We start from the raw sequence: 27590 nt of genomic DNA on the forward strand, positions 1-27590 counted from the left end.
AAATGCAGCAGGGATTTAAATTTTCCTCGCTCCATTTGCATGAAAATGGCTGCTGCTTTTTTCCGGCTCGGGGCTCTGCCGGAAAAAAGCTCCAGTCTAAACAGGGATCTTTTGGAAAATAAACCCTTTTCTGAAAGGTCCCTTAGTCCTCTTAAAATCAGGAATAAGGGACCTTTCGGAAAAGGCTTTATTTTCCGAAAGATCCCTGTCTAGACTGGCGCTTTTTTCCGGCAAAGCCCCGAGCCAGAAAAAAGTGGCAGCCATGTTCATGCAAATGGAGCGAGGAAAATTTAAATCCCCGCTGCATTTGCAATTCTGACTTGTCTCAACTGCATCCCTTTTCCGGAAAAGGGGTGCAGTGTAGACACAGCCCTGCTGCTGCTTCTTCAGCTTCTCCTATTCCTGCCTCTGCTTCTGCTGTTCCTGCTGCTCTTTTCTTCTTCTGCTGCTGCTGCCTCTTTTCTTCTCTGTTTCTTCTACTGCTTCTGCAGCTGCTGCTTCTTCTCTGGCTGCTGCTGCTCCTTCTTTTTCTGTGGATACTTCTGCTGTTGCTGCTATTGTGCTACTTCTTCTTCTCCATCTGGTGTTTGTTTCCTGTTGCTACTCTGTCTGCTGCTGCTACTTCTTTTTCTGTTCCTTCTTCTGCTGCTCCTTCTGCTGCTGCTGTTGCTTCTTCTGCAGTGCTGCTGTTTCTGCTGCTTCATCTGCTTCTATGGTTCCTTCTGTGGCTGCTCCTATTTGTTTTTCTGCTTCTCCTTCTTCTGTTTGTGCTTCTGCTTCTTCTGTGGCTGCTGCTGTTTTCTTTCTTTCTTCTGCTGCTGCTGTTTCTACTTCTCTCAGGGGATGTCTACATTTGCCCCCTAGTTCGGAGTAGGGAGGCAAATGAAGTGTGGGATTTAAATATCCCGTGCTTGATTAGCACATTTGTGGCCGATCGCCATTTTAAAATGCCAGTCGCCCGATTTAACTCACCCTGTGTAGACACAGTAGTCCGATTTAAAACCCTTCCCTCGATTTAACTGTTACTCCTCATTGCACGAGGAGTAACAGTTAAATCTCGCGCTTCATTAGCAACTTGGGTATGCATCATTTGCCTCCCTCGTCCGAACTAGGGGACAAGTGTAGACACACCCCCACTCAATAAGGAGCAGCCAGAGATCATGACGCAGGGATGATCCCCAAGGCCTTATTCTGCCCCTCTAGTGGAGCTGGCGGGAAGTGGGGGGGAGGGGTGACCCACAGAAATTAGGAGCCTGCTGGAAGTCTCCAGAGAGCTGTCACCTCTGCACCTGGGAAGGGAAGGGGGAGGGGCTGGCTCCTCAGGGGCTGGGCCTGGGCATCTTCTCTCAGGAAGCAGGGGAAGCCTTGTGCCCGGTAGGGAGCTGGCTCCATCACTGTAGCCGGCTGGGCCCTTACCCTGCTCTGCCCTGTCAGGAGGAGGGGAAGGGAACTCGGGGGCTGAGGTGGTAACAGAGCATCTCCCTCCCTCCCATTTAACACTCCATTGACATCCACAGCAAAGTGTGGGACACTTCCGGCCCACGCAGCCTCCTCAGCACCTGCCCTGCTATCGACAGGCACATTTGCCTTCCCTCTGCCTCCTCTGCCTGTTCCAGTGCGAGAGGAAACCCCAACATCCTCTGGGAGGAGGGTCCCAACTACGGGATGGTTTCCCTCTGCTCCCATTGAATGCTCTGTTCCCTTGGGACTTTCATCCTCCTTAAGAGCACTGGGGCTCTCAGACTGGAGGTGGGACAGTACTACTGTGTCCCGGAAAGTCTCATCAACATAGCTCTCTGCCTCCCTTAGCTCCTCCAGTTCAGACACCCTGGCCTCCAAAGCACGAACTCGGTCTCTGAGGGTCAGGAGCTCCTTGCAATGGGTGCACACATACGCCACCCACCCACAGCGCAGGTAATCATACATGTTACACTTGATGCAATAAACAGGATCGCCCCCACTCTGCTGCTGGGCTTCTGTCTCCATTTTTCTAATGAATAAGTTTAAGTATAAACTGGGATTCTTTTTAAACCTCTGGAATATAGATTATTATACAAGTTACGTTTTAAAGAAGGTCAGAAGTCACTAGTGCCCTCTAACCTCCCCCTCTAAACTCCCTGTTAGCTGTTCCTGTTCACAAGCTCCCTGGGCGCTGAGTCACAGGCTTATATAGCTCTGGTAGCCCCTCCCCCTGACTGAGGCTCAGCCAATTAACAGAGGCTTCTAGATTTCAAACCTTTTAGAAGCTCCTTCAAACAAACAAACAAACAAACCAAACAGACAAACACAAGCTCAGCACACAGCAAATAACTCCCCCCCACACAGACACACACTCCAGACAGCCACTTACCACAAGGGACCCACTTTTACTCCTCTTTTACCTGGAGAACTCCCTCTCCAAACTCCCTGTTAGCTGTTCCTGTTCGCAAGCTGAACAGGACTTCACTTTGATGTGTAAAAGGGAAGTCAAATCCCCCGGAGCCATTGATTCCCCTATGAGGGGCACGTACAATATACATACATTGCTAATGCTTAGATATATTTGCTATTTGTATAGGAGTAAGACATGACAAAGGTCAAGGCCTGTCACAGGTAATAACTTATAATAAGGAGACGAGGGGAAGTGAAACCAGTCTTCTGTTAAGTGGAGATATGGATAGATTCCACATCCTTTAAACTTGTGACCGGCTCAAGCAGGAAAGGAAAAAGGGAAGTATGGCTCGCCCATTGTTCAGCAAAAGTGAATGAATGTAATACAGCTGTAACCGCAAAGTCAGCAAGTAGGCACTGTATTTAACCTCATTTGGAAAATTAACCTGACCTATAGGAATGCTAAACATCAAAAATGAAGTAACCTATCATGTTAAGGCACCTAAACCAGGAAGGATGTTAACCCTATAAGAACCCCTGCATATGAGATGTTGGGGGTCGGCTCTGCTTTGAACATTGAGTTCCTTAGCCGTACCTTGGTTGCAACCAATAAACTTGAGTTGGACCCAGCCTGAAAGTGTGACTCTCTTCTTGGGGTAAATCAGACTAGCCTCCAAGGGGACGAAACTAGCAATTTATGCAACAACTTGACTGCGTACTGAAATGTTTCTCTGTTTGTCAAGTAGCTTGCTAATGTTTTCAGTGCCAAAATCATCCCTGATTTCATGTGGGGGAAGTGAGGCAAAGAAAAAAGCTGCCCATTCATTTAGTTCATTCTCTGGAAACCTCTTACTCAGAGGCTCACACAACAGGGAGATGAAACGTAGAATAGGTTCACTGCTGAACTGGTCATCGGTTGTGGTTGATTTGATTTGATTTTTCACGCTGTTTCTCCAAGATCCTGCCCTCTCATCCTGCGGCTCTGGGCCCTTGCTAACTGCACAGCCTCACGCGTTGTCAAAGACCCTTTCTGGGAGCATTTAGTCAGTTCTGCTAATTCATGTGAGACCTCATTTAATACAGCTGCAGTGACGTAGCAATTAGTGTCATGGAACTTAGTCAGGCAGCACTTTGCTATTGGGTCATTATTTTTTGAGATTTCCTGTTCAAAATAGTTAAGAAGGGGCTCCTAATCACACAGCAAAGCACTTCCAGCAAAATGTCTAGGTTGCCACGTCACTTCAGTTGGAGGTTTCAATGATACAGTCTCATTTTCTGTGACATTTGCTATTTCCTCAAATTGTCCTCTTCGGACTGAGGATCTGCAAAAGATTCTATAAACGGTCTTCAAAAGGGTCTCTCCTGTCTTCAGCACTGGCACTTGGTTCCACACATCAGCTAAACCCAGGTCTTCTCCATGGGCCAGGCAGTGTTGTGCTGTTAAATGTGGGATGCTCTGCTTGAGTTGTCTGGCAACACCATTGTTTTTCCCCAGCACGACTGAAGCACCATCTGAAGTGAACATCACTGTTTTCATCAGATCCCGCTTATTAAGGGTGTCAAAGGCTTTGAGAGCAGCTGTAACAGCTTGTGCATTCCAAGCAGATAACTGAATCGTTCCACCAAAACAGTCTTCTGCCTTGCACATGCTGCGGCTCTCAACTTGAAGTCAATGACAAGCAAGTTGGTGACAGAAATACCTGTGCTCTCATCAGTAATAAGTGTATGGTAGGAAGACAGGCTAATAGCTGACTTGATTTCTGCACAGACAACACTGATGATTGACTCCAAAACCGCAAAAACAGAGTTTTTCTATGCCAGCTTGTACATACTGGTGCTTTTGCTTGATGAATCCTCTTCACGTTGTCCAAGGGCTTCCCCCTTCCCACTTGTGGCCTGCGGAGACGTGGCTGCATATTCTAGTCTGAGTCCAAATTTAGCAGGTCAAGCCCACATCAGCACTGTACTGGAATATGTCTCCTGCTCACAACACTCCTGTTAATGCATTCCAGAAGCATGTTTGCTTTTCTTCCCCAACAGCATCACACTGTTTAGCTTCTGATCCAGTATGACCCCATTCTGTATGTATGAAACTGAGTGTTCCTTTCAAAGTGGAGCACTTTGCATTTGTCCTTATCAAACTTCATCCTGTTTACCTCAGACCAGTTCTCTAGGTTATCCAGATCATTCTGAATTCTGATTCTGTCATCCAAAGCACTTGCAACCCCTCCCAGCTTGGTATAATGTGCAAACATAATACGCGTACTCTCTATGCCATTATCTAAATTGATGATGAAGATATTGAACAGAATTGGTCCCAAAACAGACCCCTGAAGAACCTCACTTGTTATACCCTTCCAGTATGACAAGTGAACCATTAGTAATTACTTTCTGAGAACAGTTATCCAGCCAGTTTTGCACCCACTTACGTTGTATTTCTTCTTTTTGGTAGTTGCCCCATCTAGGTTGTATTTCCCTAGTTTATTGATAAGCAGGTCATGCGATACCGTATCAAATGCCCACCTCCTTTCCATACTGCATTGCCTAGTGCAGTAGTCTGCGAGCTTAATTTGTTTGTGAACACAGAGGCAAAATAAGCATTGAGTACTTCAGCTTTCTCCACATCATCTGTCACTAGTTTACCTCCCTCATTCAGTAAGGGCCCCACACCCTCTCTGATAACCCTCTTAATGCTAATATGCCTGGAGGAACCTTTCTTACCCATCACATCCCTTGCTAGCTGCAAACCAGTTGTGCTTTTGAATTCCTGACTGCTCCCCTGCATTCCTGATCCTATCATTCCAAAGCAAGCTCTACCCTTCTCTATCAATATTCCAATCACGTGTATTATCCCACCAAGTCTCTGTGATACAGACTGTGTCATAGTTGTGTTTATTTACTAGCACTTCAAGTTCTTCCTGCCTATTCCCCGCCGTCCTTGCATTTGTACACAGGCATCTAAGGGTATGTCTACACTACAGCACTAATTCGAACTAACTTAGTTAATTAGTTAATTCGAACTAAGCTAATTCGAACTAATGCATCCAGACTAAAAAACTAGTTTGAATTAGTGTCAGGGTGACAGATGGGTGCCTCCATCCCCCTCAGAAAGGAGTCTCCAACCACTGAGGAAGATTTCACAAAGCAAAACTGATTCCAAAATGATCAGTCTCTGAGGTCCAGTGAGAGTCAGAACTCCTCAAGAAAAAGCTACAATACATCTGGTTTCACTGAATAATTGCTGTCTGCTGTCGTAGCTTCTAAAAGATGGTGAACTACCTGGATTTCATCCACTGTAGCCTAGTCCATCACAGCTAGAATCCAAACTAATTCCAGTTAGATAGGCAAGTTTCTTCTGGCTCTTTGTCATACACAGTTTACAGAGTAGTAATGTTAACCCAGTTAACCCATGTGGCCCTGACTCAGGAGCAGCTTGGCAGCCACCATGTGATCCTGGCCCCAACACCAGCCCTGGGGACAGCAGAGAGCTGCCCAGATCAGCACCCACTCCCCCACCAAACCCAGCACCACCAGCAGCTTCCTTGCCACCGGTAGGATGGCGAGTGCAGGCTAGGTCTACACTACAGAGTTTTTGCTCAAAAACGGCCGTCCACATCTCAAGTGCTTTTTTGCGCAAGTAAAACCAAAGAACAGAGGGGTTTTCCCGGTGAAGGTATTCCTCAGTCTACGAGGAATAATTCCTTTTTGAAAAACACTTTTTCACAAAAAGGTGTATGTGGACAGGCAAAAGGGGTTTTTTGCACAAGAAAAGAGAAGAGGAAAAAGCACAGGTGCCCTGGTGGCCATTCTAGCCATAGTAATCACTGCTCACTTCAAGAAAGCATCCAGGCAGTCTGGACGCTCTCTTTCGCAAAAGTGCATCCCTTTTTTGATGCACTTTTGCAGTGTGGATGCTCTCTTGTTTAAGAAGTTTTTGCAGATGAAAAGCTTCTTGTGCAAGAAGGCTGTAGTCTACACTTAGCTTTAAGAGAAAATGTAGGATGAACTTCAGCCACTTCTATAACAGCATTTCTGTAGAAAATCCCCTTTTTATAAACAAACAAACAGACCTCAGACAAAGCCTCTCCTATCATATGAACAGCAACCTTCTCATTAGCACTTTAAGCCAACTTTAGGGTCATCGGCTCCCTCAGTCCCAGGCTGTAAAGCCAGAAGGGACAGCCCTGCTCCCCGAGTTTCACCTCCTTCACAACACAGGCCTGAGATATTCCTCACAACAGTTCCTGTGTCACTCCCGGCCCCATGTGTCTTCACCTTTGCCTGGGTTCTATGGACAAGCTCTGGCTCTTACAGGAGCGGATGGTTTCAAGAGACCGCTCTTGTGTGTGAATCCTGGGCAGACTATTCCCCTGCCTTTCCGGAAGGACAGAAAAACCCATTGGCTCCTTCTTTTTATTCTAGGCTGCATTTCTTCTTGCGAAGACTCACCTCAAGGGAGCACAGACACAGCCAGGTGCTCAGGGTGGTGGTCCAACCTGCAGCAGCCGAGGCATGCTCCGGCCTCAGCCAGCAGGAGCAGGCCTTGCCAGAGGAGCCCAAGAAAACCAGAGGCTCTTGAAAGCTCCTATCGGGCATTAGAAGACTCTGCCTGTAGCCAGTGTGGCAGCTCCATGGCAGAGGCTGATGAGGAGACAACAGCTTCCTCACCCACAAGCTAGTTTTACTAGCTAGGAGCTTACAAATTAGAAAGGGAAAGAAGCTGCAGTATTAGATACGCCAGAGCACAACACATCTTCAGAGAAAGGGAACAGAGCCAAGAGCCCAGACACTGCTGCATGCAGAGAGAAAGGAAATGGAGTGGAGAGCCCAGAAGCCCAACAGAACACATCTACGCACACTGTGGGCTAGCAAACACCTACGCTGAACAGTGGAGTGTCTGACTGGGACATGCTTGGGAATCTCTTCTTTTCTGTTCTCAATAAACCTACTGTGACTCACACGTCTCATGCCCTGTTCTCATCCTGCTAGTGTTCCCTCCTTCCAGGCCATTGGACAGGATAGTTTCCAGTGTGGGAGCTTAAAGAGGTCATGGACTATAGGCATTGGGTAGGTGTTTGAGGATATATTAAGGATCTTTAAGATTCATAAACTGTCAGTCTGGAATGTAACCCTTTGCTTTCCAGAACCAGAGCGATTATTCCCACAAGCCCAAAATGAAAAAATCAGACCAGGGAGCCTGAGAAACATGCTGCAGTCAGCACCAGCCAGTGACCTATTGGCAGCAAGGGCAAATGAGAAGGAAGCGGAGGGATCCACTCCACCAAGCATATCAAAGCGTAATGTCTATGAAAAGTTATAAGGAGCTGAGATTAGAAACTGACAAGAGCTCAGTAGTAGGCTGGAATTCTGGTTTCAGTCACCCCTGTGTAAATCCGCCTCCCCCGCCACACGGATACTCCTCACGTCAGTGTTTTTAAGATCAGATTCTGATCAGTCACACCACAGTAAATCCCTGGTTATACAGGAGACGTGACCCTGGATTCACAAGGGTGTCAATGAGCAGGCTTTGAACCTAAAAATCCACATGCTCTGTCAGCACCAATTATATAGCCCCATCCATGCATAAGTTCTTATATAGCCAAGTCCTCTGATCTGAGAGCGCCAGAGAAGGTCCGCCACTCTGAGCAGGTGTAGTGCCATTGTGCTGGATGGGGAGAAGATGTGGTAAAATCATTCCAATGGTGGCGTTTGTCCCCACTTGCTATGTATTGGTGCTCCATGGGCAAGGATAGAGGTGGTGGATGCTGAGCACCAGAGATCTGCCACATTGGACAGGGGGATGCAGCTACTCTGGGGTCTCTGGGTACAAATAACTGATAGCAAAATCAATACCACTCTCCAGAAAACCCACTGACTGCTACACTTACCTACATGCCTCCACCTTCCATCCAGCACACACCATTCCATCCATTGTCTATAGTCAAGCCCTTAGATACAATCACATCTGCTCCAACCCCACTGACAGACCAAAAACTTTAAGATCTCTACCAAGCATTCGTAAAACTCAATTACCCAACGGTGGAATAGAAACAAATTGAAAGGGCCAGACAAACTTTCAGAAACCATCTACTTCAAGATAGGCCCAAGAAAAGCTAGTTAAACTCCAACACATCAACCACCTACAACCTACACTGGAACAGGATACTACACTCCGAGAGGCCCTGGGTGACAGACCTATACTCTCTAATAGAAAACCCCCTAACCTTAGGAAGATACTTACTAACAACCACAAGGCATAGCACATCAATACTACCTCTGGAACTTTCCCTTGTGACAAACCCCATTGCCAACTTTGTCCACATATCTACTCTGGTGACACCATCACTGGACCTAACTATGTCATTTATACAATCAAGGACTCATATTCCTGTTCATCCAGCAATGTGACTTATGCCATCATGTGTCAGCAGTGTCCCTCTGCAATGTATATTGACAGACTGCTCAGTCACTTTGCCAAAGAATCAATGCCCACAAATCTGACATCTTCCAAGAGAAAATCCTATTCGTCTACATTTCAGTCTACCTGGGCATTCCCTTAGAGACCTGAAAACATGCATCTTACTTCAGAAAGACTTTAACACTAGATTACAGAGAGAAACTTCAGAACCTTCCCTCTCCCCCACCCCACCTTTTGTTCTACAATCTGATTTATTAGTTTATAATGTGCTCACCCTCTTCATTGTATTCCTTTGTTATATATGGTCACGCCAATTCTCTTTCAGAATAGGATTTGGAGAAGTGGGTCTGGCCCACGAAAGCTCACCACCTAATAACTATCTTGTTAGTCTTTAAAGTATTATATATTTTTCCTTTTGTTTTACCATGCTACCACAGTGCATTTGCTAGACCTGTGCCTTAGGGAAAAGAATTGACCCATAGTGGTTCAAAAGTGACTTTGATTCCATTTCTCTTCCTGTACAAGTCAGTCACACTTTGTTTGGCTCCAGTAACCCTATGTCAAATATTTACTAGGCTCTCATCAGAATCAATATTACAGCTGGGCAAACCTCTCCATGCAAACCCTGTTTTTCACTTGCTTACAAGTTGTATGAAACATCCCGGGTTCAGCCAGGCATAGGAACAAGCCTCTATTGCCGTCTGCCTCTTGTCTACACTTTTGCAGCTTCCTCAACAACGGCTGGTCTGAGTCCCATGCTGGCCACAATCTCCTGTCCCTCAGGATACTGATGCCCTCTCTATGGCCTCCTTGAGACCCCATCATTGAGATTCCCATCTAGATGTAGAGGCTGAAGGAGATGGACAATTACAGGGCTCTCCACTAATCTCCCCTTTCCAGACTCCAGCATATAGTACGCTCAAGGCTCCAGCTGACTTCTCAATTGTACACAGATCTACATCCAATGTATACCCATCCCCAGACAGAACCTGAAAAGGCCAGGTGCCAGGAGAGCTATTTCAGAGTCATCACCTGTGTGTTTCAAACCTCTGACTTCCTCTGCATCCCTTTGTACCTCTAGCAGTAACCATAATCGCAACACAGTTCTGCAAGAGCCTCTCTCGCTATCTTCTCTTTCTTTTTGTAATCTCTGTAGTTTATTACAGAATGTTAGTCTAATGCATACAGAATCATTTCATGATATAAAACAAAGTTACTTGTTTCCAACAGAGTATATGCTCAGTGCTGTATAATATCCAAAAATAAACTGATAGCTCTTTAACTTGGGGATTCTTTACAAAATAGATATCCTGTGGATCATTGGCTTTTAAATTTAAAACAGTTTTGATGCTGTAATGCAAGCCCCAAACACTAGGTAGAGCAGCTAGCACAGAAATATTCTGTTCAAAATAGCAGGTTGAAATGAACATGTTGCACTGTGGTGGAAAGAGAACAGCAAAAGATTTTTAGCATTTTAAGTTTTTCCACGAATCTGTTAGTTTTGCTTTATTCTACTTTACTATTGTTAAATTAGCACTCAACAAAAGAGGGAGAAAAGTAAAGTAAATTGTATTTCCCCATGATTTCAAAGTAACAAATTTCAAAAATTAACATTTGTTTTCAAACTTCAAGAGGAGGAAAACTTCAATGAAAATGGCATTTTTCAATCAGCTGAGAATAAATACAATATATTTATTCTCTATCTCAGATTGTTTAATTTGCAGATTACTGTGCAAATTACTAAATTTCTAATTATGCTACACAACTAAAAACATTAGCGCTAAGTGTGGCTGCTTCATATACCCTGTTTCTTGTTCCTTACATTAGTGTAATCTTTTTTTGTCCTAGGACTCATGAATTAGAAAAAAAAAATCAGCTGGTGAAAAACCCTCAGAGATTAAGGGTTTCTGCAAAAGAAATGAATAGACATTCTTCCAAAAGACTTAGAAATTATCTTGGATGAATCAGTCTCCCAATCCATTTTCATAGAAGAGGAATACGATTTCTTGGATAAAACAGAGGACCCCCCCCCAAGAGGAAACACTGTTGATTCTGATACAGGAAGTTTTAATTCCAGTGCGTGAACAAGGCATCCAAATAGATGATGACAGCATGGAATGTCAGATTGCAAGCAACTGCATTAAAGAAATTGCCTCAGAGAAAGAAATGCTAAAGCTCTTCAGGGATTTATGGAAAATCCTGGCTAATGTGGAAAAAGAACTGTGTCGAATGAGAGGTCAGGGAAGATATCCCTGCTGAGAAATATAAATCTCAGCTGAAAGATAAGATTTTGCAATTACACAGACAGAATAAATGTGATCTTATTAATGATTTGACTAGACTCAAAGGTTGTACAACATCTACTTCCATTAGAGAAACACTATTTCCTGAAATGGATCAAATTTCAGCTGGCTCACACTGATAGAAGGAATTGTTCTGAACCTACAGGCTGAATACAAAGAGAAATGCAAGTCTCTCAGATTAGTTCTGCCACTTCTTTACAGGTTGAGCATTCCATGTGAAAGTTGGGGAAGTCCCAGGAGGCTGTGCACCCCATGGTTAAAGGCTGCAATACCCTAAAAAGTGGAAGGCAACTCACCCACCTCTCAGGCATCGCAATTGACCTCATGCTAAAAGAGCTTCCTGTTCACCTGATGAACGGACATGTCTGCAACCTCCCACTGCAATGGGTGACCGACATTCTGAACTCTGGGCCAAGCTGAGGGGAAGGACCAAAATGCTGGTTGTGATGATGCTGGGAGTGCAGAGCACTGGGAAATCCACCTTCCTGAATGCCACATTCCAGCGGCAGTTTGCAGTGAGTAGCGGCTGAGGTACGCAGGGAGCCTTCATGTTGCTCCTTCAAGCTAGAGCAATCTTAGAAAAGGAACAGGGCTGTGATTTCATCCTGGTGATGGACACAAAGTATGAAAGCCCCTGAACAGGCCAAGGTGGAAGAGAGTTATCAACATGACAACGAGTTGGCTATCCTGGTGACTGGACTGAACAACAGAACCATTGTTAACATGGTCATGGATAATGCCACTGAAATGAAAGATTTTGAAAGCTGTGCTCCATGGATTTCTCAGAAAGCAAAGAGCGGGGCATAAATCCCACTGCTAATTTGCGCATCAGAACGTCAGTGATGTTTCCGCATGTGAACAAAACACGAGACACAGGAAACGCCTCCAGGAGCTACTGGATTAAGTCATCAAAACTGCAGCAAAGATGAAAAATCTAAATGAGAAAATAAACTTTTCTGATATCATGGAGGATGATCTGGAAAAAACACAGTTGGTACAAGTGTTGCCAGACTGCAATTAAGAATCTCTCTCTCCTGATGAATAGAAGCTAACAATGTGAAATGCAACAGAGACTACTGTGTGGACAACAGAAAATTCTGGAGCTCTTACAATTTTCCCTGTACTATTCTACCAGATTCAGATTTGCTGCCCCACTTTCCAAATATTGTTGTATCAGAAGTGCAAAGAGCCTGAAGAAAAAACTGGAAAGTTGCTCACTCATTTAAGAAATGTAAGGAAGCCACTCACATTAAAGAGGGTTGCCACCGCAATATAGCCAATATTCAAGATGACAACATGAAAGTAATTGGAAGGACAGTGGACATGTTTTTCGAAGAAGGCTGGAGAAAAGAAAGTAAACTGGAAAACCATGAATTGGATATGCAATTTGAAATAATTTGGAAAGAAAATTTCTGAATTGGTGCCCCTTTTTTTATAGAACCATGAAATTCATGAAAAAATTGAGTTCTATCTGCAAAAAGACTTGGATAACAAAGGGAGTTCAGTCAGAAGATACGAGCAGGGAAAAGCCTGAGGAATTCTAGAATTAACTCTGTCAACATGAGAACCAAACATTTAGACTTTTGATTGACCAACCAGTGAAACATTGGTTTACAAAAAAACAAAAACGGTTACAGAAAACAGAAAAAACTGCTGAAACGCTGATGGCCAAATGTAATAGTTACATTGAAGAGGGTCTATTTCAAGGTAGACTGATGAACATTTTGCAGGAAATTGTTACATATGTTCAATGAGAAACTTCAATAGGAGGAATTGAAAACACTTCAGACTCCAGTTTGCTCTGAAGTTGATCTGAAGCTTCACATTTTGGGGGAAGCCGCTCACACATTTCCAAAGATGCATGATGATTTTCCCCAAAGAAAATGATCCTCAGCAATGGCTGGAACAACTGATACTTCAATATTTCTCTATATTTAAGAGCCATTATTTGAAAAAAGATGCCCAACAACATAGAGCCAAGGACTTCAGCAATCAGTGTCTCCAGCTTGCCTTAATGGATTATGTTAGCAAAAAACTCGGGCTAGAAATAGCGAATGACTCAGCAGTGGACAGTCTATTGAATGTGCCAGCTGGACTTTTTCTTCAGTTCACTGTGCAGAAGAAGCTGTTTGAACATGAGAACTTCAACTATGTGAAGTTTGTCAAAGCTTGAATACAAAGGCACAGATTAGATTGGTACCAACAGGCTGAGGATTTGGAAGATCCTGAGGAAGAAGTCAAAGCACATGCTTTGGAGAGGATACAGGAAACATTTGCTATGAAATAAACACACAGATATACTCCTAAATGAGATACCGATATGATTGGATGAAGTCACTGGATGGGCAAAAATGAACCATTTTCATCTACTCTTTGCCCCTTTTAACCTATAGAAGAGGGGCCCACAGTGCTTCACTTGGGCATTCTTGGGTGTGGAGATTGCACTTGAATAAATAGGGAATGAAATATGCAGCCACTACAGTTCTGCAGCCAAAGTCCCACTTGTTCTGCCCTTCGGGCATGATTGTGAACCATTAATAACTATTCTCTGGGAACATTATCCAGCCAGTTAGGCACCCACCTTATAGAAGCCCCATCTAAGTTATGTTTGCCTAGTTTACTGATAAAAAGATCATGCAAGACCACATCAAATGCCTTACAAAATTCTAGATATACCATGTCCACCACTCTCCCTTATCCAACAAATTCCTGCAGTCTAGAAGTAGCTTCAGTGCCTGCTGGACACCCACCGCCCTGTGCCAGGCATCACACACTCTGGGGGCCAAAAACACGTCCGAGGGGTGGACAGCATTTGGGAGCCAGCAGGAAGAGGAAAATGAGGACACACTTGTCATGCAGTTTGCCCTCTCATCCAGTTGGTAGCTGTGCTGCAGACAGGAACGTAACCTCAGCCACAGCCCTGGCACTGGGGGCCCCACGCTGGCCTCACGTCTTGTTGAGCTGTGGGGTGCCGACCAGCGCTATGCTGGAGAGCCCCTTCGCATCACACTGCACCCAGCACCCGTCCTGGTCCCGGTGGCTCTGTCCGGCTGTGGAGCGGTGGATCTTAGATCAGGCTCAGCATCCTTGTGGTGGCCAGGCCCGGCTCCATGTGGCCTGTTGGCAGCTGCCTTCCAGAATAACATCCTGTTCCTGCTTTAGCTGACGGAGCTGCAGCTGGGCTCTGCCTGGGCTAGGGCCTGACAGGTGCAAACCAAGCTCCAGAGGCGACTCGGGCGACTCCGTCCCTCCCAGCAGGGGAAAGTTTCAGGTTGGGCTTCGCTGGCTCCGCCCCGGAGCCTGAATGGAACCTTCTGGCCAGACAGAGCCTGGGGGCCGGGCGGCGCCCGAGAGCGACAGCCGCTCTCTGGGGGGGCGTGCGCTGGGCGGTGCGCTTGGAACCCGGCGCTGGCTGGTGCTGGGGGGTGAGCCAGCGGGTGGGTGAGCCACTGGGACCCAGCCGAGCACCGTGTGTTGGGCTGGACGGGGCGCGTCGGTCTCTGCTAAATGCCCCCCCACATTCACGCAGGCTGTAAACTGCGCAGGATCAGCATTCTCCCAACCTCCCCTCTCCGCCCCATGGCCGGCGGGTCCAGCATCCTTTCTGCTTGTGGGGATTTGGCCCCACCCCATGGCCACCCATGGACCCGGGGCCCATTGACCCAGCTGAGATCTGTTCCCCTGTTTCCAGTTGAGCCCCGGGTGCTTGGCACTGCCTGATTGCTGCTCCTCATTCCAGGGTGTGGTGGGAGCTGCAAAGTGCCCCAGTCACCTTTGTACTGCATTGCCGCCGAATTAGTTTGCAGAGCTCACATGCCCTCTTCTGAGGGTGCCTTGTCTGTCAGGAGATCCCCGCCCCCACTCTACAGGTGCTGCAGGGTCTTCTTTATGACTCAGCCATGCCACAAACTGGGTGCCCCCTTTCGAGGGGAGGGGCACATATCTCACAATACTGCAAGACCCAGAACCCACCATTCTGGGTCCCACCCCAGGGCTATCAGATTTTGCTGCCTCGTCCTAACTCCCTCCACCATTATTAAGGGCAAAGCAGTAAACACAATAACAGTAGCTCAGCTGCAGAGTGGTGGACTGTAGGAGCGGCTCAGCAAGTCACCCCTGGGTGTCTGGTTCAACTCCTGCTCGAAGGAGAGTGTCTTTTTCCTCCCCTGCTCAGGCAGAGCAAGAGAAGAAAGGCAGCTTTTGTCTGCGTGAGGCTGCTCCCCGAAAAGCAGAGCGCCCTGAGCCCACCGCAGCCAGCTCCAAACAGTCACAGCCCCCACCCCTGGGAATTTCTGTTGTCCCTCAGTGGGACCCACCGTGCATGGAGGGGACGGGGCAGGGCTAGGCCAAGGGAAGGTTCTGCCTCCTGCCTTCCTTCCCAGTAGCTTTCCAGTACAAGCCAGCTGTGGGTGTCCGCGCTGCCCCGGGCCTGGCTGTGGGATGGGAGAAGAGTTACCTGGGCGGGGGGGCTGGTCTCTGGATGGAGGCCTGAGTGTATTGTGATGTCATGTGTGACAGCAACAAAGACTGTGGCTGCAGCGTTCTTGTCCTGCCTCCAGTCCAACTGGCTGGCAACGGCCGGCGCCCAAGGATCCGAGAGACGAGAACTGAGCCTCTGTCAAGAGCCTCAGGCAGCCGCTGTCCCCGCGGGCGCTGGAGAGAGGATGAGTCTGTACAGAAGGTAATTCCCGGAGCCTTTCCCAGCCCACCGCAGAGATTGGTGCCTCCTCGGCCTAGGGACGGGTGGGGGCTGGGGCTGCAACAGGCGCTTCCCAACACTCCGTTTTGATTTGACTCAGAGCATCTTCCCCTCTCCTCCTGCTTCAGCCTTTCCCGCGCTCCTGAGGCAGATGGGGATGATTTTCTCTCACTGCTGACTCGTGGGGGCGAATTTCCATGTTTCTTACCTAAAGGGAACATCAGAAAACTTGAGTAGAATTTGGGTTTATGTCTCCATGACGCTTATTCCTCTTGGAGGTGCCCCTAACGCATGCCCGGCCTTCAGGGTGGGCAGAGAAATGTTTGGTCTCAAGTAATGATTGTCCAATATCCGTGTGTTCGGACAACATCCAGCTCAGAATGTGCAGACTTGAAATAACAAAGTGCCATTTGAATTATAGTGAAAATGATACCGCTCTACTGCCAGGGCCAGGCTCTCATGTGGGTAGTTCTCTCAGAAATGCAAAACTCCATACAAATTCCTCTCTACCCCCTCCAGACTATAAAAAATCTCTGTAAATATCCAGTGAGGTTCCATTCTAGGAAACGGATTTAAATAAACTGCTACCTCATTTTGTCATGAGTCTTGGCTGTGATTTCTTTATCATTTTTTTGGTGACCTACGTTCTGATTTGATGTTCTAAGTAGCGTGTAAAGCTCTTCATTGAATGTTCTCTGGTTCCTTCCCCCATGCTAAGAGGTTCCAGATTTTGAAATACTTGACAGGAATGAAATGTCTTTTCAGCTGATAATCCGTCCTTCCGGTGCTTCAAAGCTGCTACTTAATAAGCTTTTATTTCTCTTCCTGGCTTTGATGGGAGCAGAGGGTTACTCATTCTCAACTGGGCCCCTGTCTGTAGCCAGAGTCCCAACGTTCTGAGCACAAAGCTGTGGGGTTTAAGAGCAGGCCCCGCTAAGAAGCATAGAAAATAGATGGTGACCAGTGTTTCTGCTAAGACAGTCCTGGGCAAAATACGGCCTGTGCACTGGATCTGGCCCACGGAGGCAGCAGGGAGCCCCAGCCAGGCTCCCCAGTTAGCCACGCGAACCAGGCAGAAACACGGAGGGGAGGGGGGATGTTTTAGGAGCCTCCCCGCCCTCAGCATATTCCCATTTGCCAGTTTCTGGCAGAAACTAGCCAATGCAAACTGCTTGTTGGAATATCATGCAGCTAATAATAACCACCCCCCCTTCCTCCCTCCTGGCTCAGTTATTCATGAAGCACATGGCCAGGTAGGCACGCTAGTCTCTTGGCCACAGCCTGCTTCTGGCACCACAGCCCTTTCCTGCCCCAACTCTCTGCCCCTTCCTCTCAACATACCCAAACTCCCTGTCCCCCTTTGCATCCATCCCCCCTCCCAATCTCCTGCCCCAGATCACAATCCCCTCCTACCCAGGTCACATCCCAAAGCCCTGCACTCCAGTCCCCTGCCCTAGGTCACAATTTTTTGGGAACCTAACTTCTGATTCAATGATAGCGTGTCAAACTTCTCATTGAATGGTCACTGGTTCTTTTCCCCATGCTAATGAGGTCCAGATTTTGAAATGCTTGACAGGAATTACATGGATTTTCATCTGATAATCCGTCCTTCCGGTGCTTCAAACCTGCTACTTAACAAGCTTTTATTTCTCTTACTGGGTTTGATGGGAACAAAGAGTTACTCACTTTGACCTTGGCCCCTCGCTGGCTGTGGGGTTTAAGGTTAATATTGAGGTCATGGGCACTTGAGGTCATGGGACAACTGCCTCAGGTTAGCTGAGGGCTGTGCTTAAAGGGACCCGACCCCCCATCTTGGACAGACAGTTCTCAGGTTTTTCTGCTTGCTGGTCTACCTCGCTGAGGGACAGCAAAGAGGACAGGAGAGAGGGTAGGAGAGGGGAGGGAGAAAACTGGGAGGAGGGAACTGGAAGGGGGAAGCAAGGGGAAGAAGGGGGAGGGGAAGCTCAGGGATCAGGGGTGGGGGTCTCACTGGGCCAACCGCCTCCCAGCATGGCGAGGGAGGGGGCCTCGGCATCCCTGGGGCGATGGGAAGGAGGGTGCAGAGGTTGAGGTGGGGGGTGTGGATATTGAGGAGGAGGGTGTAGAGGTTGAGGAGGAAGAGGTGGGAGGGGGGCAGGAGTGGGAGGAGGGACAGTAGTTGGGGGGCAGCAGGAGCAGGACCGGCACGGGGCACCATGCTCTGCAGCAGGACCTGCAGGTTAGCATTTCTGGCTCAGTCCTCTGCAAGCTGCTCCCGGTGGAGCTTCAGGTCCTTCAGCATCCAGGCCTGGACGGTGCGGTGCAGGGCTCGCAGGGCCCCCAGGTGCTGGTCCCAGTACTCCTGCCGTGTGGTGGTGGCCCAGAGCAGGCTGCAGGTGCGGGAGCATGTCCCGGGCGGAGTGGTATGAGCAGCTGGTGCAGCTGTAGAGAAAGAAAAGAAGTGGTCAGTTCTCCCTGGGGACACAGTGGATGATGTGACCGTGCCCTGCACCGTCAGAGCCGCTGTGCTTGCACAGAGGCCATGGTCAGGATGTCTGGCTCTCCCCGGGACTGGGAGCTGCCCCAAGACGGCACCCAGGCCCCTGTGCCGTGTATAGTGTGGCCGGGGTGGGGGGGAGATGTCCCCTGCTTCTGTGTAGAGGGGGCGTGTGAAGGGAGAGCGTCCTGCTGGGTCCCACCCCGGGGTTGGGAGCGTGTCAGGTCTCTTCACACACGCATGTGCCTATTGGGCCATGGCCCCTGGGTGTCATGCAGCTGGAGCCACCTGCCCAAGGGTGGCATGGCGCGTGCTTGCACCTGCACAGGTGTCTGTGTGATCCGTGGGAGGCATGGCCCACATGCGCCGTCCCTGGTCTCCCCCCCGCCTGCCGTCCCCCCCCGGGCAGGGGACAGTGCTAGCACTTACGTGGTATGGCCTCCCTGGACGACCCTGCCGACTGCGGTGCCGGAACAGCTGGTGGTGGCCCCTCCGGTGTGCCCGGGTCAGGGCCCTCCAGCCCCGGCTCGCTGCCTCCTGGGCTGGCGTGGACTGCCCCGCCCCCCACGCTTTGACTGAAGCGGCAGCAGCGGGGTGCCGCGCCTCTGAGACTTTGCTCTGGCAAAGCCTCAGAGGCGCGGGACCCCCCGCGGCTGCGGCTTCAGTCCGGGTGCCTGTGGTCTGCTGGGGACCGTCCCCAGCAGACCACAGGCACCCAGACTGAAGCCGCAGCCGTGGCGGGGTCCCTCGCCTCTGAGGCTTTGCCAGAGCAAAGTCTCAGAGGCGCGGCACCCCGCTGCCGCTGCGGCTCTGCTCCCCGTGTCCCTGGTCTGCTGGGGGGGCGCAGCTAGTGTGCTCCCCCCCCCCCAGCAGACCAGGCTTTTGTTTTGGACTCTGGGGCAGAGCAGCTGGGGCGCTGCCGATTGGTCCTGCAGCGCCCGTGGGCACTACTGGACCAACCCGGCAGCACCCCAGCTGCTCTGCCCCAGGTCCTGATTCAGCCGCTGCTGGTCAGTTTCAGCAGCGGCTGAATCAGGACGTCTGGGACAGAGCAGATGGGGTGCTGCTGGGTTGGTCCAGTAGCACCCCAGCTGCTCTGCCCCAGGCGTCCCCAAGTCAGCTTCTGCTGAAACTGACCAGCGCTGACTACAGGAAGCCCCAGGCAGAGTTGCTCTGCCCCGGGCTTCCTGGAATCAGCTGCTGATCAGTTTCAGCAGCAGCTGACTTGGGGACGCCTGGGGTTCTTAAGTTGATTCTGTATGTAAGTCAGAACTGGCGGTCAGTTTCAGCAGTGTCTGAATCTGGACGCCAGTTCCGACTTACATACAGATTCAACTTAAGAACAAACCTACAGTCCCTATCTTGTACGTAACCCGGGGACTGCCTGTACTTTGCTTGCTTCTGTTCAACTGTTTTTCTCATAGCATCCTCATTTGGTGCATCAGGCCTTGCCTTTAATAATTCAGCAATGTTCAATTTAGTATTCATCTGTTTTCCATGCAGTAACTCTGCAGGTGATCTTTGCGTTGTGGCACGTCGTGTGGCCCTGTAAGCTTGCAAGAAATCAGTAGTGAAGGTTACCCATGAGCGCCCTTCCAGTTTAGCTGTTTGCAAACTCTCTTTCAAACTTCTGTTAAACCTTTTGCTTTCCTCATTGGCTTGAGGGCAATACAGGGACGTTCTTCTATGTAAAATGTTTCTCTCTGCTAGAAAAGTTTCAAATTCCATGGAAATAAATTGACTACCGTTATCTGAAACCAGTTCTTTGGGGTTACCTTCCCTGCTAAAAACTGTAGAGAGGAACTTAATTACTGTAGCAGAAGAAACTTGCAAAGTAAACGCTACCTCAGGCCATTTACTGAAATAGTCTATTAAAGTGATGGCCTATGACAGTCAATGAGAGAAGTTTCAAAGGGTCATACGATGTCAATCGCAACTTTTCCCCATGCAGAATCAGGAAGAGGAACAGGCTGTAATGGTGGGGTACATGTCACTGCTGTCTTATCATGCATTTGGCAAGTGACAGAGGATTTTATGATTGCTTCAGTTTGGGAGTCCATTCCTGGCCACCAATACAGATCTCGTAGTCGGTGTTTCCTTCTGACAATACCTTGATGAGTATCATGTGAGAGGTGTATGAGTTTTGGCTGTAATTCTTCTGGCACAAGTAGCCAGTGTGTACCTCGTAGCACACAGCCATCAAGCAAAGAAAGTTCATCCCGAATTCTAAGATAAGGCAGCAAAACTGGGTCAAGGCTTTTAGGGTTACTGGGCCATTTCTTTGTCAGAAATTCCTGTAGCTTTTGTTGAATTGGACATGCTGAACAAGCAGCTTGGAATTGCTCTCTTGTAACTGCAGTAAGAGTGCTTGTAATAAGCGCAACTGCTTCATCCTCATCCTCTGGTGGACCATCTGTAAAGACAAAGGCAGGCAAGAAAGGCAATAAGCTCCCACCTTTTGGTTTCCAGGCTTATATTCCAGTTCATCATTGAAAGAGAGTAGTCTTGCCGACCCTGCTCTTCCCAGTCCTTTTGTGGTTAGCAATGTTGTCAAAGGGCTGTGGTCTGTGCACAACTTGAACGTGTGGCCCCACAAGTAAGTTCTCCATTTTTCACTAGCCCAGACACAGGCAAGTGCTTCTTTTTCAACTGTAGAATATTTTCTCTCAGCATCACTCAGTGTCCTTGAAGCAAATGCAACAGTCCTCTGTGTTGTCCTCATGAAGTTGTGTGAGGACAGCCCCAAGTCCATAATCAGAAGCATCAGTAGTCACAATTGTGGGCAACGCAGGACTGAATAGTGCAAGTACTGGACTATGTACAATCAAGTTGTCCACACCGAGGTTGAACTTCTCCGTAGTAATTCTTGTAAGGTTTCAATGACAGAAGCATAATTGGGAATGAATTTTACATACCAGGAGGTTGCACCCAAGAAGGAACGTAAGGTTTGCAAATCAGTTGGAGGAGGAGCATTTGAAATTGCTAGGATATGATCTGGATCAGGTTTTAGTCCAGCCGGTGAAATTGTATGCTCCAGAAAGGAGAGTCCTGTTTGTCTAAATTTGCATTTAGACATATTGAGCTTGAGGCCTGCTGCGCTGATGCAGTTTAGTTCAGATTGCAGATTATTGTCATGCTCCTCAGAAGTATTGCCAAACACGATACTATCATCCAGATAGCACTGAACTCCATGTTGATTCTTCAGAATCAATTACATCATTTTTTGGAAGGCCCTTGGGGCAGATGCAAGACCGTATGGAACCTGTTTAAAACGAAATAGTCCCTCATGTTTAATAAATGCTGTGAGGTCTCTGCTATTTTCATGCAACATAACCTGGTGGTACGCGCTCTGCAAATCAAAAGTAGAAAACATCTTTGCTCCAGGGAGTTCTGCAAATACTTCTTCAAGGTGAAGTATTCAATGTCAATCACAATAGCTTTATTTGGCTCCTTGAAGTCCACACAAAGGCGAATGCCTCCATCCTTCTTCTGTGTCAGTACTATAGGTGAAATCCATTCCGAGGAGTCAATCTCTTCAATAATGTCTTTCTGAACAAGCTTTTTAAGTTTCTCTGAAATGGCTTCCCTGACTGAAAATGGTAAGCACCGTACCTTCTGTCGTACAGGCATCACACTCTGTCGCATTTTAACTTTATGCACAAACCCATAAGCACAGCCAAGTTTCTCCCCAACCTGGTCTTGGGGCCCAGCTGAAACTGGTGTGTGTACTGCAAGAGTGCTTTGCTGAGAAAGATCCATTAACTACCCTGAGGTTTAAAGCAGCCAATAAATCACTGCCAAGGATAGGAGTGCCTTTGTGGACAATGTAGAGCTCTGCATTTACACAGCAATCACCAAAAGTCACTGTTGTGACGGGCAGCCATGCACTGGAATTTGATTTTTCAAATAGAACACCAAGTGAAGTTTGGGTTCAGTAAGAGGCACATCTTTAAAGTAATGCAAATAGGTGGAATCAGGTAACATAAATACTGCTGAACCAGTGTCCAGCATAGCTGAATAGGATGTGATTTGCCTGAAGGTGCGACAGAAACATTTACAGTGCACCTTATCTGCTCTGGAATATGTGCAATAGTGACTTTGTCCACACTCAGCACAGTAACATCTGGTATTGTAACTACATGCACCTGTTGATTGGACTGGCTACTGTGGCAGACCTTAGCAAAATGGTCACCCCCGCGGAGAGTGTCGAATTTTAGCATGAATGACAGTTCAGAGGATTCCCTTTCAAGTGCAGATTTGGGGAGCTGAACAAAGACTCCAACTACCTTACCCATTACAAAGATAGCTTCCCCAATTATCACCTCTAATATCATTAGCTCACAGACATTTACCTTCCTTCCCCCCCCGCCCCCCACATCCCGCTTCTGTTCTGTAATGTGATTTGTCCTTTTCATATGTGTTCATTTTTTAAAATTGTATCCTTTGGTATATATGGCTGTGACTATTTTCTTCCACTATTTGATCTGAGGAAGTGGGTCTGGCCCACGAAAGCTCATCACCTAATAAACCATCTTGTTAGTCTTTAAAGTGCTGCATAGTCCTGTATTTTGTTTCAGCTACACCAGACTAACACGGCTACATCTCTATCACTATTCCAATCATGTGTGTTATCCCACCAAGACTCTGCGATACCAACTGTGTCATAGTTGTGTTTAATTACTAGCACTTCAAGTTCTTCCTGCCTATTCCCCTGTTCCTTGCATTTGTACACAGGCATCTAAGATACAGATTTGATTTTGTCCCCAGTTCTGCCCTTGTGCCTCCTTTACCTCTGCTACTGCAGCCCATGCTCCCTCCCATTTCCAACCCATCTCCCAGGTCTCCATGTTTTTCACTTACCTATGGGCTTTGGTCACCTGCCCCCGTCAAACCTAGTTTAAAGCCCTTCTCACTAGGCTAGCTAGTGAGGGGGAAATCTCGCTCCCCTGGGGTACAGAGCCCCCAGAAGGGTTCGAGGCCGGAGGTCAAATCAGTGAGGCAGGAAAGAAACCTAAAAGAGAAAACTTTATGATGCATGCATGCAGGCTGTCACTTCCAAGAGTGAAGCAGCAGCCCTGACAGACAGATTCAGGTATCCTTTATACAGGATGCTTAGACAGCTCAGTTGTGGATTGTTCTTCTTTAACATATCAAAGTCTCAGCAGAAGTACTTTGAGACTTCTGTTCACCCCAGGAGTGCTAGAAGTAAGTTTTTACAGTACACAAAGCCACATGAGAACTTGAGTGGAGGAGTCTACAAGGCAAACTGTGACAAAGATAAGGGTTTACATGACAAATTGTGACAGACTAGGAGTATCCATGAATTTGAGATAGTCATTTGTAAGGGTCTTTGATTAGAGCTAATTTGATTTCTCTCTGTTACAGGGAGAAAGGCCTGGAAAACTTTTTAACCCTTACAGCAGTTTTCTTTTAGAAAGTTATGATTTCTGCACAGTCTCCCCTTAGACACAATTGGAGTTATTTGATTTTTCTCCCACACTAGTCTGTGCCCAAATACTCTCTTCCCCTTCCTCCAAAGGTGAACCCGTCCCTGCTTAGCAGTCCTTCTTCTTGGAACAGCATCCTGTGGTCAAGGAAGCCAAAGTCCTCCTGGCAACACCATCTTCACCCCTCCAGATGCACCTGCCTCTGCCTGGGCCCCGACCTTTGACAGGAAGGAATGAAGAGAACACCAGCGGCTCTCCAAACTCCTCCACCCGGGCTCCCAGAGCCCTGTAGTCACTCTTGGTCCACTCAGGGTCACACCTTGCAGGATCATTAGTGCCCACATGGAGGAGTAGCATGGGGTAGTGTTGCAAGAGGTTGTGGATTGCAACTGCTTGAAACACTAAGGAGAGGGGATCACCACACAGCAGTTTAAAGGGTTTGTTTGTTCAGTTAAAAGTGGGGAGGGAGGGGAATGATAAAGCAGGATGATAAGGCGAGCAGAAGGCAGTTCATGTTGCTTGATATTCCCAAGTTGGCTCCCAAACAAGTCCACTGGCCAGGCGATCCGAGCGCAGGGCGTTCTGGGAGGCTGCACTTCGTGGTCAACCCACTGTGGGTACGTCTACACTACAGCGCTAATTCGAACTAACGTGTCTAGAACTAAAAACTAGTTCGAATTAGCATTTTGCTAATTCGAACTAGCATGTCCACATTAAGTGGACCCTGAACCGGGCTTAAGGATGGCCGGAAGCAGTGCCGGCAGGGCACCAGAGGAGGACTTAGAGCGTGGAGATGCTGTCTCAGGCTAGCCGAGGGCTGCGCTTAAAGGGACCCGACCCCCCACCCCAGACAGACAGTTCTCAGGGTACCCTGCTTGCAAACCAGTCCTGGCTTGGAGTGCCCGGAGTGCCCACACTGGGCACATCACACCACTCGGCTATCAGACCGGCTGCACTTGCCGCAGGCTGCCATCTGGGGAGAGGGGGCAATTGGGGGGCTGCAGGAGAGCTTCCACCCCAGAAGCCTGCAGAGCCAGCCCAGTCCTCCCCATCGGGGGCTCGTGCCCCATTCCTCCCTCACCTCCTTCCACTTACCTTTCCCTAGCCCCTCTTCTTGATGTACAAAATAAAGGACAATTGTGTTCAAAAATGGAATCTGTCTTTATTGAACAAAACTGGGGGAGACTGGGAAAAGGAGGTGGGAGAGGGGAAGAGAGAGGCTGGGAGAGGGGAGGGCAACTAAAATGATCAGGGGTTGGGAACAGGTCCCATATGAAGAGAAGCTAAAGAGACTGGGACTTTTCAGCTTAGAAAAGAGGAGACGGAGGGGGGACAGGATAGAGGTCTCTAAAAGCAGGAGTTGGGTGGAGAGGGTGCATACAGAAAAGTTCTTCATTAGTTCCCATAAAGAAGGACTAGAGGACACCGAAGGAAAGGAATGGGTAGCAGGCTTCAAACTAGTAAGAGAAAGTTTTTCTTCACAAAGCAAAGAGTCAACCTGTGGAACTCCTTGCTGCAGGAGGCTGTGAAAGCTACAACTAGAACAGAGTTTAAAGGAACGTGAGATCAAGTCATGGAGGTTGGGTCCATGGAGTGCTATTAGCCAGGGGGTAGGAGTGGTGTCCCTGCCCAAGGTTTGTGGAAGGCTGGAGAGGGATGGCACGAGACAAATGGCTTGGTCACTGTCTTCGGTCCATCCCCTCCAGGGTCCCTAGGGTTGGCCACTGTCAGCAGACAGGCTACTGGGCTAAATGGACCTTTGGGCTGACCCAGGACGGCCATTGTAAGCTCAGGGCTCAGGGTCGGGGGTCTCAGTGGACCCCCTTGATTTTCATGCACACCTGCTCCTGGGTGGCCAGGCTGGCAGCTCTCCTGCCCAAGCCGGCCACTTTCCTGTGCCTAGTGTGGAGATCATGGACGAGGTCCACGATGTCTGCACTAGCCCAGGTGGGTGCCCGCCTCTTGCGGTCCCGGGCAGGTAGTTCGAACTACCGGGCATTTAAATATGGCGGCGCCCGGGAACATGTAAATCAAGCCTGGGATATTTAAATCCCGGGCTTCATTTGCAAGTTCGAATGACGACATTAGCCACCCTGGTTCGAACTAGGGTGGCTAGTGTAGACATACTCCAAAAGAGTAGTGAAAAAGCAATGCTCTCTTGTGCAAGAAGTTTTTGCAGACAATCTCTTCCACAAAAAGCTTCTTACGCAAGAAGCCTGTAGTCTAGACAAAGCTTAAGAGTAAATGTAGGATGAACTTCAGCCACTTCTATAACAGCATTTCTGTAGAAAATCCCCTTTTTATAAACAAACAAACAAACAAGCAAGCAAACAAACAGATAGACAGACCTCAGACAAAGCCCCTCCTATCGTATGAACAGCAACCTTCTCACCAGCACTTCAAGACAACTTTAGGGTCATCAGCTCCTAGAGTCCCAGGCTGTAAGGCCGGAAGGCACAGCCCTGCTCCCCGAGTTTCACCTCCTGCACAACACAGGCCCTAGAAATTCCCCACAAGAATCCCTGTGTCACTGCCGGCCCCATGTGTCTTCACCTTTGGCTGGGTTCTATGGACGAGCTCTGGCTCTTACAGGAGCGGATGGGTTCAGGAGACCGCTCTTATGTGTGACTCCTGGGCAGAATATTTCCCTGCCTTTCCGGAAGGACAAAAAAACCCCATTGGCTCCTTCTTTTTCTTCCAGGCTGCGTTGCCTCTTGCGAAGACTCACCTCAAGGGAGCACAGACACAGCCAGGTGCTCAGGGTGGTGGTCCAACCAGCAGCAGCCGAGGCATGCTCCGGCCTCAGCCAGCAGGAGCAGGCCTTGCCAGAGGAGCCCAAGAAAACCAGAGGCTCCTGGAAGCTCCTATCTGGCCTGAAAAAACTCTGTGTCTGTGGCCAGTGTGGCAGCTCCCTGGCAGAGGCTGAGGAGGAGACAACAGCTTCCTCGCCCACAAGATGGACACACTTCTCCCTGAAGAAGACCAGGAAGACGAAGAACTCAGTGGAGGACCAGGAAGAGCGAGAGGAGGAGAAGCTGCAGGAGAGCCCAGACAACAGCCAGGAAGATCTCACAGGTGAGTCTACAACCCGCCCGGTGACTGGGGAGCATGTGAGGGACACTCCCACCAGTCACTCTACAAGCCTGGAGCGTTAGGGCTTCTCATGGGGCAGCCATGAGACGCTGGAATCCAGCGAGTGCCTGATGCTCTGGCAGAGAGGGGCTGGCCCCCTTGCACACCCTCCCTCCCAGCTGTCTCCTGCACCCTCTCGCCTGGTCAGACCTCACCCAAACTCCCAGCCCGCTCCAGCACTCTACCTCCCACGCCCGCCCGCCTGCACCACTGTCCTCATTCCATGGCCTGGCAGCCACCTCCCACTCACTGAACCCCTCATTTTGGCCTCACCCAAAGCCTAGGGAGCACAAAATCTACTATCCCCGGTCAAAAGAGTTAATCTGCCCCATGGGCAGCCTTGACTCTTGCTCCTCTCTTCTCTCCCCTGCTCCCCTTGGGGCTGGAGCGGCAGAGGAGTGAAGTGTTGCAGTGGTGGCCACAGCAGTGGGGGATGTTTTATTGCTTTTGTTGTTTGGAGGTTTTTTCCCTCTCACTTTTTTCTGGTCCCCGACTGATTTTTCTGGGGATCAATGGCCCCCAACCCAGAGAAGTTTCCCCACCCCTGCCATAAATAAAGAGAATATTGAAGCCACTTGTTTTGGACATAAATTAATATTGTAGTTATATAAATTGATGTTTGGTGAACTAACATGATAAAGTTAAAGCTCCTGATTTGGTTAATTATTTTGATTTTCATTAATAAAGTCTCCTTTCTTACCGGTTATACACCCCCCAACACTCCCCCCCATATTATAGCTCCAGT

At 48.4% G+C, this 27590-nt stretch overlaps 1 pseudogene; it reads left to right on the top strand.

Moving 5' to 3' along the window:
* Positions 1-10900: 10900 nt before the first annotated feature.
* LOC142831180 (up-regulator of cell proliferation-like) lies at positions 10901-12143 on the top strand (annotated as a pseudogene).
* Positions 12144-27590: the final 15447 nt, after the last annotated feature.

This window comes from Pelodiscus sinensis, chromosome 12 (assembly GCF_049634645.1).
Source record: "Pelodiscus sinensis isolate JC-2024 chromosome 12, ASM4963464v1, whole genome shotgun sequence".
NCBI lineage: Eukaryota > Metazoa > Chordata > Testudines > Trionychidae > Pelodiscus > Pelodiscus sinensis.